Raw genomic sequence first — 19,327 nt, forward strand, 5'->3', positions numbered from 1 at the left:
AGTTTTTTTTATGTGTATTGTCGGATAATAAATTTATTGCTTTATCATAAGTATAATAGAAACGGATAAAAAATATTGAATTTACATATTAGTATGTAGGTATAGTGTCGTCGTAGGTATCCTACTGTTAGGTACCTTCTGGTAGGTACTGCATAATTTTGTGTAATATATTTGTGACTATATAATTCCTACTCATAAAAATTTAATCTTTCTACAAACCTATTTTATAACACTATTTTGTTGTTTTCTTTTAAATTGGAGATTTAGCAAAAAAGAAAAAGATAAAACAGTTCAATAGCTATAACATGTTTATGAGAGGTTTGAGGTTTTTATTAATAAGGGTGTTACAGTTTAATTAGCTGAGGCATAAAGTGACACTTAAACCTAAAGTATTGTATCCTTATAAAACTAATTGATCTTATAACTTGACCCCATTAGTTAGCTTATACACAAAATCTACCCTATCTGTAAGGGATTTGTGCTGAGTTAGGGACCTTTTTTGTCAGTCAGGAGCGAAACTAACTTGTTATGCATAAATACAAATAATACGTAGTTCGGTTCTTACAGCTGTTACGTAGTGTTCTTCACTTGAGTAGCATACAACATCGTTGCCTGATTCTAAGAAAATTAAAGGAAATCGAATTATTTTCAGTTAAGGTTTATTGACGGTCAATTTTAATCATTGACATCATCATCATGTCAGTCATTAATTGTCTAGTGTTGAACATAGGCCTTCCCTATTAGGGGGGTTTTGCCAGTAGTTGCAATGCTTGGCAGGTAGGTTGGACGCAGTTAGACTTTGATGATGTGTGAGGGACGCTATTGCTCATCCCTCGAGCATTAACTTTTCTTAGTCGCCTTTTACAACACCCACGGGAAAGGAAGCAAATTTGTATATAAATATATAATTAACTTTTTTTTTTGATATTTTATTTTTACTCGTCCTTGCTTGCATTCAGTTGTGCTGAAATTTCGCCAAGGCACCTATGTAATTTTAGTGGAAATGTCGGAAATATATTACCATGCATTTGTAGCCCTATTTCCATAACAAAAACAGTAACTGTATTGTAGGGAATCAGTTGTTGCAACCGTTCGTATTGTTATAGTAGAGTGATGCCGATATTCAAGTTGTACAATCGAAATATCTTGGTATCCATTTATATCATACTAATATTTATTACTGAGTTCTGTATCATCATCATCGTCATCATATCAGCCTTTAAGTGTCCACTGCCTAATATAAGCGTCTCCCTTGGGAGGTTTTGCCAGTAGTTATCACGCTTGGCAGGTGAATTGGCAACTACAACTGGCCATCCCTCGTCTTCCCTTGATCGCTTTTTACGTCACTCACGGGAAAGGTGGCTTATTCTATACCAGGACCACTTAGCCAAGTTCAAATGAATGACACACAACACGGAGTTCTGTATAGTTAACAAATATTACACAGCATCATGAAATGATATATGTATATATATGGGTAATTCATATAAATCAATAATTAAAAAAAAACATATATATTAACCGTACTTATATTGAAAAGCGCTGGCTTGAATTTTTCAACTATTTTCTTGCACGTTTGTATACTCACAAAACTAAACACTTCGACAGTTAACTTATTTTGTTTGAGAAAAAAATATAAAATCTTAAATGAGGAATCTAATGAACTTTTTAAAAAACAATGAAACAAATTTTAATATTACTAAATATAAAACTCAGATTCTATAATTTTTGTTTCTATATACTTTTTATTATTTTCTCTCGTGCCTTAGTGCATTCTCATAAAATTATATTGGAATTGGTATCCAGTGTTTCGATCTTAGTATATTTATATTGAGTAATATAACTTGTATAAAATTTATTAATAATTTTGACCTCACCACTGATGGAGAAATTTAATATATTTTTATTCTATTGACGTAGTAAATATGCATACAAATCCCCTGATGGTAAGTGAACGCCTGCAATACCATTGGCATACGTTCGTTTTATCAACCCTTAGAAACCTTATTATCCTTTTTTTTGAAAAACCCCACACTGTACTCTTAATTATTTAAATCGTACCTATTTATAATTTAAGGTCTTGCCTTATTTAAAATTATATATCTCCGGCACTATGATTTATTTTAGCGAACTCTACAGACTTATACTTTTCTCTTCATGTTATATTATCTTTTACCCGCGATTTTATACACGTGGATTTTGAAAATAAGGAAATCAATGAAATATACAACTTCTATATGGCATATCAAGGTAGAAATTATACTAGATTATAAACTTGATCTTAAGGAATACAACTGTGAAAACCAACATCATTTAGTTTGGTGCACTAGTTTTTGTGATACCAGAACTAGTATAGTAATACTAATTAACTAATAGTAATTAGTAATACTATACTATTTAACTAATACTAATAGTAATACTGTACTATTTAATTAATACTAATTAACTAATAATAATTATTAATAATGGAAGTGCGGTATTGTTTTTTTTTTGTTTATTAATAATATTATCAAGACTCCTTACATTTTTTTTTTTTAATATCTGCTATGTGGGTAATATTGTCCAGTTAAAATTTTATTATTATATATTAGCTACCTTACCTGTGTCCCCATTCGCCTACGCCAGTTTCTATAAAATGATCTAGAATGCGATAGTTTAGAATTTTGTGTTTTAGAAACTAATTTCCATTTGATGTCTCGTCTTACCTGTATTGAAAAAAAATATAATAGAAAATATTATTAATTGACATTTTCACTATATATTTTTTTCTCAAACAAAATAAGTTAACTGTCGAAGTGTTTAGTTTTGTGAGTATACAAACGTGCAAGAAAATAGTTGAAAATTCAAGCCAGCGCTTTTCAATATAAGTACGGTTAATATATATGTTTTTTTTTAATTATTGATTTATATGAATTACCCATATATATACATATATCATTTCATGATGCTGTGTAATATTTGTTAACTATACAGAACTCCGTGCTGTGTGGCACTTACCGTGTACTTGGCTGAGTGGTCCCGGTATATATATAATAATAATAATTCAAAAAAATAATAATAAATAATATGTATTTTCCGCATATATAAATATTATAAAGATAATACAAGTTTTATGTAGGTTTGGTGAGATAGATTGGATAAATATTACGTGTGTTGATATTATACATGATAGTAGTATTTTTAGAATAATAATAACCTTTATTTTTTCTGCTAGTTAGAAATAATATGAAGTCCCAGACTTATGTGTATGAGATAACAATAAAAACATTTCAAGATTCAGTGAATGCTGTTGCTAACAAAAATATTTATTTTATATAGATACTATATATAAGATGGTGGCAAACTAGCATACGGTTCATCTAATTGCAAATGTTTATTGTATTTATATTAGATTCTTACGCCATACGTGAGTCTAAAAAATAAAACTTATTATACGCATTTCTTTAAGAACTCCACATGCTGTAAGGAAAATCTCGACAAAAAGGTGCCACAACTTGATTGCACGTGGGACGAAATTCATATGAAACTGTCATGTACGTGACCATTTATTTTCTAAGGTGTAAGAAAAACTGTTATAATTATTTTATGAAATAATTAGACTAGTATTTTAATAATTAACTAATTAGTTATAACATTACGTAAGCCACGTAATTAATTGCAATATTATATTATAATAATTGGTAAAATATCTTCTCCCCTAATTAATAACCTTCAAACAAAACAAATAATGAAATTAGAAATATGATAAATTATAATAATTCAAAGAGGGCCAAAGAAATGTCCGTAAAATATAACAATACTAAATTAATTAAAACGCCGAAGTGTAGACTTTCGTGACAACGAATTCCGATCCAATTAGTGTCGCGTTTTGTCTAAGTATTTCATTATACTATTGTTTGTTTAATAACATTTAATTCTTATTTTCTGAAACAATATTTGAATAAAATTTCATTAATTTTTTTTTATAAATTTCATTATTATACTAGCTAAAAATATTTCTGTAGGTTTTACCTATAGATTCTTAGACATTGACGAACAATTGAAATTTTAATTATTTATAGGTAAAAAAACATCATGCGATAATTAAAAAGTCCCTAAATAATTATATCTAAAATTTAATACTAAATCGTAGGTGCAGTTGAAGCATTTTTACAATTCACATGGTGATTAACTACACTTAGGTTCACTAACTTTTGTTTCCATTCTATAAAGTACAACAAAAAACTTCTGCCGCAAAAGACTTGTGTTTTTAACATATTCTCAATTCATCGATATTATTTTGTATATTTCGTATGATTTCTTTGCAAATTATTTGGTAACTTATTGATTACATCAATGAAATTGCATGTCAACTACTTGCAATCACTCCCTCTCCTCCTTTTACGAGAGAGGCCTATGTTCAACAGTGGATATTTAATGGTTAATATATGTAAAGAAATTGCAGTAATTGTAGGCGTTTATGTCAAAGTATGGCAATATCGACATTGTCATTTTCCGTAAAAAGTTTTTTCAAATATTTCTGATTGATCATTAAAAAGTCATCGATATTTGAAAGCAAAGTATAAAAAAGAATCGAAAAATTATATAGGTAAATTTATGAGCAACCTGTCCTATTTATTATTGACATTCTAGTTCTGTACAAGGAGAATATTTAAGTAAATAATTATTCACAAATATCGAGACTTATTTTTGAAACTTCACAGATATACATTATCTGTGAACGTTGTCATATTTTAATTTCAATCTATTTTTATATTATCACCGGGAACCTCATTGTTTTATAGTCATTATAATAGTGAGTCGATTCATTAAATTGGGCACGGTCTATCATAATCCTGAAAAAATAGAACTGACTAAAAATTGTAAATTATAAATGTTGAAATTTTAAACTAGCAAGTGGTTGCAAACCGCAATTTTTAACGAAGCGTAATTTTCCTATAATATATTTTAATTTATATAAATTCAGTTTATATTATTATTACAATTATTCTCTTATTTTAATCTGTAGGTGTACATTTTTTTATTTAAATTAAGTAAGTTAGTCTGTTATAATATCTTAATGAAAATGTAAACGAATAATTAATTCAGTTATAAAGCAGTCTGTTTATGTCCAATAGTAACACAAATGAAAAATGTATTACTTTAATATTTTAATTTGTTACTTATTTCATAAATATAAAGTGTTTTTGTGATAATTGCAATAAAATTTGGTTACATTTTCAATTAGTTCTATTGTAACAAACTACAGATAGGTGCTTGGGGTCTGCCAGAAGCATTTATGTGTAACCAATTTTTTGCTAGTTTCTTAATTCGTTGTGATTTTTATGTCGCCGAATCGGAACTGATGTTTATAATTATTTGTGTAATCGATAGATACCTATTACTCCCATGTTAATTCCATTGGCAATTTGCTCAAAACCTACAATTAAATACATAATATTTAGTATGTAGGTTATCTAAAAAACAAATAATTCTGTGGTATTTACAAAACAGTTTGTCATTTACCTATGTCTTCAAGATTGAAGTTGCTTGTTATTTGCAGAACAATATATAAGTATTTATGGGTAACAGTATCTGTATCTGACATTGCTCTAGTATTCATAATTTCTACTCGTATTAGGGCTAGATGTTTTGTGTTATTCAAATCCCTCACAGAGTAGGCGGATAGATCTCTATTCTTATATACTTCTTTTTAAATCATCTCATGCATACAATATAAATCCATTCTGGACATTATTATAGACATATATACATTTTCTATCCCTTAATTTATCTAATATCCTTTCCACACGCCCTGACCAATGTAGCATGCCATATATGGGAAATGCGATATTAAAATAGTATTGTCATGGAAATAACCTTTTTAGCTTTAATAGAAGATATATATGTACTGATCCCTTTTGTTACTTTTTGTTATGAGTTGAAGCGTTGAAGCTTAAAACGTGTTGCAGGCCATACTAGTATTATTTTTTGAGTATATTGACTATTCTACATTTCTAACAGCAGTTTTGTATAATACTGCATGTAAGAATAAAGAATTTGATTATTGTTAAATTTTTTTATTATCGTTTAATTTTAGAACTGCTTAAAAATTGATTTAATATTGTAAATTTCCATATACAATCAATAATATTAATTTTGATCAAAAATTGCATACAATTTAAAGAAATTACAAAAATTTGAAATTACGTATAACTCGCTATAAACTAAAGTTTCATTCCAACAACAACAAAAACAAAGCACCAAAATATCTGACATAATTTTTTTTTTTATTATATACACCTTCTCATTACTTTTTTCTGACAAATCGCAAGTTATCAACTCTTTCAGTTGTTTTATTGTCTGAGATCCTTCTTCTGTCAACTTAAAATTAGTAAACAAAATTATTTGCTCTAACAATTTTTAAACAGTAAAAAATACGTGATACGTGAAATTTGGGTTTCGAAAACAAAATAAACAAAATATCTCTCTCCATTCAATTATTAAAACGTATGTACGTACGAGTATGTATATTTTTAGTTGTTTAGAGTTATTCAAGATTATTGTGAGTTTAAATGATTTTTAGGGTACACGTAGGGGTACATATATAAGCCATATGATTCAGCCATATTACACAGCTTCTTATCTTCTTAGGCGAAATTGTAAAAAGCAATTAAAAAAGTAAACCTTATGGATTAACATCTAAATTTACGTTAAACTTAAGTAATAAAAAGTAAACGTTATTCAATTTTGAATAAATTACTAACTTACATCGTCATCATTACAGTGCCCCCAACTAAGTACAGTGACGTTTAAATCAACCGGGGTAGATGCCTTAGCACCAGCTAATTTTATCAATCATCCTAGTTTATCTGATGTCATGGCAGCGAAAGTATATACCAGAGCTAAATCTGCATTCCAGCTTTTATATTTAGTATAAGTAATTACTCTTGCTATGAGAAGAAATTGCTCGTAGCTTGTATCGAACATTTTCTTTAATCCTATTAACACTATTACAAAAGAAGTAGTAAGCTCTGGCAATATGCTGTTTTTACCTTCAATAATACTAAAATAATAATTTATACTAAAAAATATTTATTTTCCGTAGATGGTAGATTATGTTTTTAAATTGACTAATTAACCATAAAAAAACGTACAGATATTTCCACAGAAACAGATAGCGGGTAATCTAAACTGCGAGAAACAGTTTTATAGAGAAGAGAAATTAGTATTCAAGATATTGGTTATCTTATTCAAGATATTGTTATCTGAGTAACGATGATATTCATTATGAAATTCGATTAAGGAATTTATTATCAACAATAATCTAAATGAGACATAAATTGTAAAAATTACCAAAGATACTCGTACTTACAAACAATGAGCAGCAGCGATTACTACATTTTCATGTACAGGTCTTATTTAAACCATCGGTAAATACAATACAATACTAAAATAATATAAAAATATTATTGAGTTAATTTATTGTTCGTATCGTAATTACTCGGTAGTATTTAATTGTAATGATTTGAAATACTTGTAATTTAACGCCATTGTTTTTATTGTAAAATTTCTAAGAATTGCATATAAGCTTATAATTTTTATACATCTGAGAATGAAGTTCCTAAATAATAAAAAAATATAATGCAAGTATTTGAATTCATATTATATAATCGATAATATTTTATTAATTTAAAAAATGAAAAAATGTTGGCTTGAAACTCAAATCAAGTAAGAAATAACAATCAGACCAATAAAATAACAATTGTAATGTAATCGTCTTTGTTTAAATTATTGTTTATCAGTAAAATCATTTTAATAATAGCTATGGAATCAATTTACGCAATTAAATTCAAGTGATGGATTTATATTTGGTATTTCTTACAAAATAATCTGATTTGAATTACAGACGGCGTGTCTGACAAGGCCATTAGACGCTACCGTAACAAAGAAGATTATTCTACCTAGTTATAATCCTTTTTTATTTTATTATTATGTCATTGCTCTCTGGAGGAACTTATGATTTCGTTAGATAAATTAATAAAAATGGTTTAATTATGAACTTTCAAAATTTTCAACGTTTGAACTATTAATGAAAACAGTTTATACATACACTGATACATATTTTTGTTTTAGACTTTTGACAAGTATGCGATATTTGATAGTTGTTGAGTAAAGATTAGTTAGATTTGAAAATGTTTTTACATACCTTAATGTTAAGAGAATTAGGTTATACAAAAATATTAGTCTGTTTTTGATATTTCTTCAATACATAATATCATTATCATCATCATATTAGCCCTTTATAACTGTTCACTGCTGCACATAAACCTCCCCTTGGGGGGGTTTACCAGTAGTTGCCATGCTTGGCAGTCGAATTGGCAACCGTAGTTAGGCTCTGCAGATATTTTAAGAGGGACGCTGCTGCCCATCCCTCGCCCTTCCCTTAGTCGACATATATAATACATAATAGTCTCTTTAAATATATTATCTTTCTTTTTGACAATGTTTTTAATTTAGAAGTCAGTAACAGTACAGTACTATTTTACACTTGACAGTAAATACTGTCAAGTGTAAAACAGTATATAGAGACAGAGAAATTTAGGCTTTAATCGTATTTAATCGGGCTTTATAATAGGTATTATTTTAACTTATTAATAATATATTATTTGGAAGGTTTATTTTTATGAATAAAGTATTTTTTTTTTCGACTATAATACAAAAACGAGCAATTTAACAATTTTTTGCTAATTATATTTTTTTTTAAATAACTTGTAAAATAAACTTTATTAGGGATACATATGTATGAATTTCATGATATTCTACGATATGCTCTTCTTCGTTTTATCTTTCTGTTTGTCTTAAACAATACAAAATCTTATAATATTTTTTTTTTAATGGCATAGTATTTCACTGGCTCTATTGATTTATGCAGCCGAAGTACAAGTTTGGTACAAGAGGCGAGAATGGAGTCAGGTTAGTTCGCTTCTAGTAACCGACTTCACCAACAATTAACCACTAACGTTTCCAAGAGGTATTATCTTTACTACTACTATCCAATTACAAATATTATACGGAAAATTATCTTATAAAATCAAGCATCAAATTAAAACAAATTAGTACTTGTAATTTTATTTACATTAGTCATTGCGTTTAGAGGTAAGCAGAGAAACAGAGAGATGCAGGCAGCTACTTAGTCTTATATTATTTAAAAATAAATAAACTTATTACCTGACATCAGAATACGATTGCCTATTTTATAACTACATACCATTTTTAATGTCGGTGTGTTGGTTATTAATTAAAACAGATTATATTATCAAACAATACACCGTTATGATTGCAATATACGCAAAATACATTGCGAAGTTAATTTCATTTCAATTTTAAAAAACCAACGAATGACTTTCTGTAAAATATTTTCAATAAAATTCACAATGAAAATTAATTCCTATTAGAAATGCGAATTCATAAGTATTTTTTGTTATTTCTGCACGGTGCATTAAATGAAGGAAGATTTTTAAATAGGACTTATTTTAAAAGAATTTTATTATTTTAATAGTCAAATACAACAAAAAGAAATAATCTAAACTGGCATATTTTTTTATCGAATTTAGTCATTTAAAATAGACAAAAAGTAGCAATAATATATAGTAATTTAATACAACAATGTTTCAAATAAAAAAGTGATTAATTTTAGTCGCTAAATGCAACGTTTAAAAACACGTGCTAAAATTGTTGCCAGTTACGTCGACTACAGAAAAACACATTCAAGATATGTAATTTTATTCATGCTACTGTGTGAGTCGCATAATTCTGTAAATAAATCTTTCTTTTTCTTTCTTTAATTTTTTTATCATCTTATTTTCTACATTTTATGTTAAGGAATTTAAGCAGTTTAATAAGAAATAGTAAAATTAATAAGTAATTGTAATGTTCAAGATTAGGCATTATAGAAGTTTTAATAAAAATATCTTAAAAAAAATATACACTATAAGACTAATAATAAAAGAGCGCGTCACGAGTGGAGAATTCTAATCGGGGGATCACAATACAGCCTCAATTTCAAGTTAAATAGGCCCACCCTTAAGACGGCATTGAGTGGCCCAACAAGGTGGGTCAAGTGCGGTCACACCCATAAAATATAGTCACTTCCAGGCACAGAAATAAGGTCAATAGAAGAACCATGATGCGCAATCTTCAAATACTTATAATATTGTTTATATCGATAAATTATAATAAAACTCTTGAGCAACTAACACAACAGTTTTATTAAGCACTTAATTATAGCACAAGCATTTAAATATGGCAACATGAAATAAATTATCAAATATTATTATTATTGTAAAGTTGAATTGATTAAAAAATGTTTGTATAAATTTTTTAAAAAAATAAAATTATTATTATTATTAATTAATAAATAATTCCCCTTGCAGGTTTAAATTAATTTCCATTATACTGTTTTTGATCAAATTTATTAAGTGTAAAGTAGCAGAAATAAATTTTTGATATGTTGACATTTAAATATATGTTAATAAAATTAATTTTGCTTCATAATTACAGGATATAAATCTGTATTAAAATAATTGCTTTCCGATTATTCTGCAATTCACAATTAATTAATTCATTAATTAGAAATTGATGTATTTATATATTATTAAATTGTACAAATGCTTCAATATTATATTTGTTATATTAAATTTTTTAATCTTTCGGCTTACCTGATGGAAGTCGTATTGATGATGTAAACAAAACTTAAGGGCTGTGGATGTAATAGAGTGATAGATAGAATGTGCACTTCTTGACGCTCCTGAAGCAGTTAGCCGGCCGTAAGCTTGTTTGTCATTCTATCTAATAGAAACTGGTATAAACATGAAAAGCACTATCGATATCATAGAATACTCATACACTATGATACTCAAAATACCCCTTATGCGTTGTCATTGTTGATGACTATGATGTTATTACGTTACTGACTTTTATAAACATTTACAATAAAATACAATAAAGTATGCGTTATTATTTCACAGATTGTAACAGAAATAGTATATTTTACTAGTAAAGGATAGGTCCTTTACTACTAGTGGGCCGTAATTCAGTTAGACTGACCTCTATGTACCCCATTTGGAAAGCATTGTGATAAGTTCCTGGTGTATTAGACACAATGGGCCAACTAACCTAACTTCGTTCTCACCTATCATCCATCAATGGTACCCGGAATAGTATTCTAAAAACTCAGTTGGCATTTTAGTTTAATAATTTAAATAGTTTAAGATTATGTTTCATAAAAAAAACCGATTTCAATTATGACAAAACCAGTAATTTTGATTTAACAGTTTAACTACTGAAAAGATATTGTAAATATGTCATATTCGTTCAGATAAAAAAAAGAATTTTCCAAAGTATTATAACTGACGAAGTTATGAGGTAACAAACACGAAAAAAAAAAATACAACCGTACTGACAACCTTTTTCTTTTTTAAATCGGTTAAAAGCGTTGGGACTGCTCTACTAGATTTAACTCTGTGATCATGCCGGATGGCATTTGTGTTGACAGACTCTCCAGCACGTCCGAGTATGTGGAACAACCATAAGTGGCTCGGTCGGCGCTCTTTATTAGAACTTTCTTTTATATTTCATCATCAGAGAATGTCGTGGTATTTATTATTTTCTGTAGACAAAAAAAAAACCATGTAATGTAGTTAATTTTTTTAAGACAACTTTTCATTTGGATTAATAAAAAGAAGGATTATCAATGTACTCGTATTTTATGTATGATACTCGATATCTGCTATATATATATATATATATATATATATATATATATATATATATATATATATATATATATATATATATATATATATATATAGCATAAGCATCCCTGTTTACTCTTATACTAACGAATAATGATGTATATACATTTATAAGATAAACTAATCTGTCCATGTAGATATGTTTTTGTTGGCATTCGCATGAAAAAAAAGAATCAGTACGATGCTGTCTTGTTGTGCCTTATGTATGCGTTAGTGATAACATACGATACCGATAGACCTTAAACACTTTGAACTAAAAATATGTCTCTAGAGATATTACTCGCGTATTGGCTTGTCACTCGATTCTCATATTATGAAGATCTGGAGTCACAGACCTTATATTCTGTAATTCATTGCTATCTAGGGGGCATTCAAGTATTACGTGAAGCAATTTAGGGGAAGGGGGACTTGTAAAACGTTACGATGTGTGACGAAAGAAGAGTTCAAATTACGCGTTACTAAACTTAAAACCTAAAGAATTAACATCTCCCAAGTTTTTTTTTTTGGTGGATGAAAATGGTAATGTAACCCCACTTGCGCTAACGGGATACGCTGGCGGAGCACCAGTGAAGGGTGATCGATGAGAATGAAAATAGGCCAGTTAGCCCATCATGATGAATTCATCAGGAATTAACCATGATAGTTTCCAGGGGGAACCGCGAGGAGGTCGACTTGGTTGGGTATATTGCTAGCAATGGGATTTTTAGTCTCCATTACTAACAATCCCTTCCCCCCAAATCTCCCAAGTTGGTAATCCTTTTCATTTATGTTTAACGGGGAATCCATGTCTTGTATATCATTTTTCTTTTATTTTCATTGTCAGTATTCTTTACTTTTAGATAAAAATGGTCACTTGGGTTTTTATGCAACTTATAGGGAGGGGGATCCCTCCCCAGGGATTGATAGTAATGGAGATCTAATAACCCTATAGCTAGCAATATCAATACCCTATCAAGTCGACCTCCACGTGGTTCCCCCTGGAAACCATCTTTATTAATTCTTTAAGAATTCATCACTATGGGCCAACTGACCTGTTTCATCCTCATCTATCATCCCTCACTGGTGCCCCGCCAGTGTATACCGATAGCGCAGGTAGCGTTATTATTACACTATTACCCATAAAAAAAAAACTTATAGGGAGGGGCAGGGGGTATAGAAAAATGTTACCAAGGGCGAGCTGGGAGGGCCGTCCCTCCCAACTTTAAAAACTCTTAAAAATTTACATTACGTGATACTTGAACGTCGCTTAATGTGACATATAAAATTACCAGCTTAAACAAAAATACAGTTATTCAATAACATTCTATTGGCTTAATCAGATGGCTTTACATTCATTCTTTAAATCCTTTGGTCAACCTTCGTTTCAATCTTCAGGCCAGCAGGTGGATATAAAATGAAAACATAAATCCTCTCCACGTATAATACCAGCGTACTCGTATACACATGAAGGGGATTTGAATTTTATAATACGATTATGTGGATCCTCGCATCCCGTAAGATACTGAACTTGGTCGAATAGATTTTAAGCCGGATGTTTGCTTTCAATTAATGCATTTTATTCTACGTATATGTTTTTCGTATAAAAGGTATAAAATGGCCAAAATTTACCTTTGGAAATAAGCTTTATGATATGATAATAAACGATTTAAATTTCAATTTTTATAATATTGACACTATAAAATAAGGTGATATAACGTTAGATTTTGAGAAGAATAAACATGTTAAATATTTTATTTTTAAACGTGTATTTATTAATTTTTATTTATTTATACTTTTGCACACATTAAAATATGTTTACAAGGCGTACTTAATGCCTGATGGCATCACTTTACCAGTCAACTGTTACGCTAAACAGAGAAAGTGGCGTTGCATTGTAATATATAGTATTGTGTAGTATAATATAAAATATCTTAGTCTAGTCTATATCAAAGAACATTAAAGAAAAGACTGTATTATATCTATCTTGTATATATTTTGTATTACTGTTTTAATACTATTAAATTGACTATTCAGTCAAATATTTAGAACAAAGTTAATATTTATTATTATGTAGAGACGGAATAAGAATACTGGATGGGCGTGTAAATAATCCCATCTACTGAGGGTTTCAGAGGGCAATTCTTGACTCCGACTAACGCGGAGTGGGCGTTGACCGAATGTGTAGAAAATTCGAAATAAACCCCTACACTTACCAAGCTGCCTGAATGCGTGGTCATAGTGGGCTAATATCTTTCTTTTATGGGGAGAGACCCGTGCCCAAAATGGAAATGTTAGTGGATTGTTATAGTTATTTATTTGTATCACTAACTGCTGCAATAATAATTATACCTTAAATATATATAACTCGTTTCACCAGTCCTCAGGAACGGCCACGCATGGGGGTTATCATGGGCGAAACAGTATGCTCTGTAATGCCATTATTTTCCATCAGGTGAGCCGTCAGCTTGTTTGCCATTCTTAGTTCTAAGTCTAAATTTAACTCGTTTATAGACATAAAATTAATTAATAGGTTCAGTTTCCATGATAAAAGGTTTTTACAATTAATGAAAATGGAATAGTGACTCTGTATACGATAACAGAGTGTCAGTACAATTTAATAGGGATAACGAATTTACCTGAAATTTTAGTACGATGATTCCCAGAGGGAACCGCGTGGAGGTCGACCTGGTAGAGTAGATTGCTAACAATAGGACTATAGGTCTTTATTACTAAAAAATCCTATCTTCACTAACAGAGTGTAATGCAACTTAGAATATAGATAGATAAGATAGATTATTTTTATTGTTTCCTCCAAAAGAATACAATAGTAAACTTATTATATAATATACTTAGATTTTATCTAACGTCTAATTTGAACTTATATACCAACTTTCTGCAAAAAGTCTCTCATATATTGATATAATTCAGGTAAATTATCATAGTTTATTTAAATTGTCGAGTTAATTTTTATCTATTTTATAAGTAAAACATGATATTTTAGGTTCGGCTCCTTCTTTTCTATGTTCTGTACTTTAAATGAAATGAAATCACAGTTGATGATGGATTATCTGAGTTTGGTTTGGCAACACAAAGAAAAATAATTTCAAAATTTATTTAGCGGAAATTTTCAGTATACCACCTAACAAAAAAAGAAAAATAACGACGTCCCATTGTATTCGTCGCAATGGACACTTTTCTAGCTATTAACATTCGCATAATTGGCTATTACTAGCTGCAAATCGTTTTCTTTTTCATTTTTTTTTAACACGCATGCCACCCTGGCATGGGTTCAGATAATGTGGAAATTGATTCCATTTATAAATTCGTTACAACTCGTATGAAAAAGAACGAGATAGTAACACTATACATGCATTTATGGATAACAAATGACAGGTTATTTTATTTATTTATTTATTCATTAGTTCAAATATGTGTACATGGCGGACTTAATGCTTAAAGCATTTTACATAGCTTTTAGGTTTTTTGGCAGATTATTTTGGCTGGCGATCTCGTACGGGCAAATACAGTGTAGGACGACCCTTAGTTAGATGGAGTGACGACCTCAAATGCCTTGAAGGGAGTCAGTGGATGTAGGTGGCTCAGGACTGTTCCTTATAGTAGTCTATGGACAAGGCCTATTTTCAGCAGTGAATAAGTAATGGCTGATGTAATGTGTTGATAACTTTGGCTATACTCTAAATTACTAAACACGATAAACTTATAATAAATTCACATTTTTTTCACAACTATTATATATTCTTTATTGCACTTAAACAATACATGCGACGATTAGTTTAACAACTTGTTAGCAAGGGAGGGCTTATCTCTGAAAGAGATCTCTTTCAGCCAACCCAGTGTAGTTAGAGAGAAAATAATATAATTTGGGTAATCCAGTACAGGAATGGTACCGGTGAAAATAGTGTAAATACAATAAACACAAATTGTGTTTATACCAATATCAACTATATCAGTATAAATACAATAACTCTTAATAATGTCTATTAATCCGTTTACATTATAAATTGTGTCAATTTCAAATGTCAAGGTTATCCTATAACGTATACAAAAATTGCAAATTTAAAAAGTTATTCTTCAGAAATCGTTTAATTAACTGACTGTGACTGTAACTGTACTCATAAATCTTCTCAATTGCAACAAGATTTTATTTTTGCAATAAGTGATATGTTTTTATAACTAAGTTTTTCTCGTCTTTTCTTTGCTGTTAAAAATATTAAATTATTGAGATTCCTAAAGTGTAGATCAATTTATTTCCTAACTTATATATAAAGCAATATATAATATTTATAAAGCACAACACTTAGGAGAAATAATTTGTAGAAAATAAGTACAAAATTTACTACGCCTGGGGCTCTTCGGAGTTAAATTTATTGTACGCAGCACAATCCTGGAATTTTAAACAGTCCGTCCCGCAGTGCAGGGTGGAACTTTTCGGCTGTATCACGGATACACTCCCATGGCGACGCATTTGTTTTTGATACTGGACTAAACTTAATAAAACTACACTTTACTTTACAGGTCTTCCGAGAACATCAACCCGTTTCTTATGATAAAAATTTTGATTTATTCATTTTTATACATTTTTAAGTTTTTTTATGGTATTATTAATAAGAAAAAAAAAGTAGGTTTATAGGTCTTGTTTTTAGGACTTTTATTCTAATATTACAAAGAATAATATTTTGTGGAATTTTTGCATCCTTACACATGTGTAGGTACACTTATAAATATTTTATTAAACGTAAGTACTGACTTGCATAATTATATTATTTATAAATAAATATATAAATCAATCCTGTTCTGTTTACAATCAGATATAATGAGTGCTTATAAAACTTTTAACAATAAATGTTGTAATTTAATAAAAAGAATTTAAATTAATTAAATTATATTAAGGCGTAGAATACTGGTACAACAAAATGAAATTATTCCAAGAAGCACCACCATCACTTGGTCCTTCGGGGAAAGAAGGGAAGTTACCGTGAATCTTACAAAGTGTAACGCTTTAAATGATCCTAAGGAACAATTTGCGTTGACACCGGCCTACAATAAAGGACTGCGGTTGTTGGCAAATATTGTGACAACTATTGTCAAGGAACTACCGTTTGCCTTTTGGAATATGGGAACACTAATAAAATTACGAGTAATTGAGGCTCGAGGAATATAAAACTTAATTTTAGAAGGATATAACTGTTATGTTCACGGTGCTGTTTATATTGATAGGCTACACGGTTGCCATTTTATATCAGCGGGTCCGTTAGGTTATTTGACGTTTTGAGTTGCATAGAGTTCAAACAAATAAACAATTTCCACCGACTGATTTTTTACCCAGTAGTTTTACTTTTAGTAATGTTGATATGTCAGTCATTTTGTTATTCATAAAATTAAATATTATACTTATTTACTAGCTGTATCTTACAGATGCAGGTGTTAATGTATCCTATATGTGTAACAAATTTTATAGAAAATAGTTCAGTCGTTTAAACTTAAATAAGAAACAAACATTTAAAATTCTTACTAACATCTACATTTATGGCAGTAGTGGAATTATTAGGTACATATATACTACCTACTTAATGATTAATAATTAATAAATCTCTAATATTTATTTTTAATATCAACGCGATTTACTTTCAATTATATATATAATATTATTTAACTTATTTCTACTTTCTTACACTGTCTTTATTAAAATTATTATTTATACTTTCAACCGGTTTCGAAATTTCATCTTCAGGCGTATTTATTTCCATTTATTTCAAGGAAAAGTAAATGAGTATACACAGAGTTCTGAAATCTGTCCCTTTCTTGTTTTTTTATTTTATCAGGTCAAGGATATAATGGACAATGCGAAAACGAGGATAAGACCGTAATCTTTGTCGCGTCAATCGACGAATAAAATCTAATACTTTTTTCCTTCTTTCACACTTTAATGGTTCAGATATTTTTTGTTGCGTCCCTATGAAATGTATGTCAATGTTTCCGTGAAACTGCCTAGTAATAAAACCGATCAAGTGCGTGTTCCCCTCATATAACGAAAGTTCCGTACATTAAATAATTTATAAGGTTTTGTTTTGTATAGAAGAAAATTTATTCCTTATTGTTAACTGTGTAGGAGATATATTGAATTTATTTACAAAATTGTTTATTGTATCTTTTATATGAAATAGTAACTACAGTACTAATAATTATTGTTTTTATTATTGAGTAAGTATTACTATATATTTAAGCATTTTCAGAAAAAAAAAATGCTCCCAACTATAATCCATAATGAAATAAATTTTGAAACATTAAAAGTTAAATACTGCACAAAAATCAATAAAATAAAAAAACAATCAAGTAATGTGATATCCCACTTGAATATAGGTTTATTTTAGAGTTTAAACTTCTGTTGGGACTACTTTGTAATAAACAGAAACAAAAAAAAATTCTAATAACAATATCTGAAACTACACGTCTTCCAAATTTCATACAGCACAGCTAATAAGATGATTATCTTCCTAAAGATTCTTGTATAGGCTTTTATTATATTATTATATAAATAAATAATATAATATAATCGCCCAATTTTAAATGCAATTTCAACTGAAAAGAACGGGCAAATAAATCCGGCTGTTGTTTTTTTTATTTTTTTTAAATAAAAGTAGAGTTTAGAACAAAAATGTGTAATAATAAATGGATATAGAGAGTAAACTGTAGATATATAAAAACAAAACTCAACGTTTCTCAACCATCGCAGACCAAATACTACGATATAAAACAAACGTGATAAGTACATCGTTCTCACATTACATTGTCGATATTTTCTGCCACTATTCGTGAAGCTCTCATAACACCGGACACGATGTTTATAGCCATCAATTTTTCTCGTATCTACACAGATATTTTCCTCAGATAAAACTGCAAACATACTCGTACAGTATCGGGGCTCGTGACTTCGCAATTTAGAACTTCGAGTTACCTTCCAGCGACGTGTTGCTTGAAAATGATATGTGGCACCTATACAAGCATGCTCAGACAAGCTTGTTTAGTTGTAAAGGAGATATTTTATTATTATTGTAACAATTTTTAATTTATTTCCCATATATTAGAATAATTTACTGAATATAAAGAAATTCAATTTTTGATATTATTGAATGTATGTATTTTTTTGTAAACATATCAAAGAACAGACGAACAAATTCATTCTTACATTTGTAATTTTATATCGCATTGATATTATAATTTATATAATTCTTACAGCAAATATTGTTTATAAAACTTGATCACTTATGAAGAAAAATCAAGATTATAAATGTTATTTTACTCGAATTACGTTAAAAATATAATATATGACATAAATTTTAATTTAATTTTTTATTTCCTTAAAAATTTTGTTTTCGTACTAGCTGTAAAATATGCGCTAAAAATGTCTAGAATATGATTTATACGTTCTAAATTCAAATCGTAAAAATCTTATTAATCATTAAAGCACGATTGTGTAACAATAATTCAAACTATCTAACATCTTTATTACTTTCACATTTACCGGTCCCGGT

At 29.0% G+C, this 19,327-nt stretch overlaps 1 pseudogene; it reads right to left on the bottom strand.

Moving 5' to 3' along the window:
* The window catches only part of LOC113519044 (uncharacterized), a 71,175-nt pseudogene that overhangs the window by 37,270 nt on the left and 14,578 nt on the right, over positions 1 to 19,327 (bottom strand).

This window comes from Galleria mellonella, unplaced genomic scaffold (assembly GCF_026898425.1).
Source record: "Galleria mellonella isolate WM207_F2 unplaced genomic scaffold, CSIRO_AGI_GalMel_v1 utg159, whole genome shotgun sequence".
In the NCBI taxonomy this organism is placed as follows: domain Eukaryota; kingdom Metazoa; phylum Arthropoda; class Insecta; order Lepidoptera; family Pyralidae; genus Galleria; species Galleria mellonella.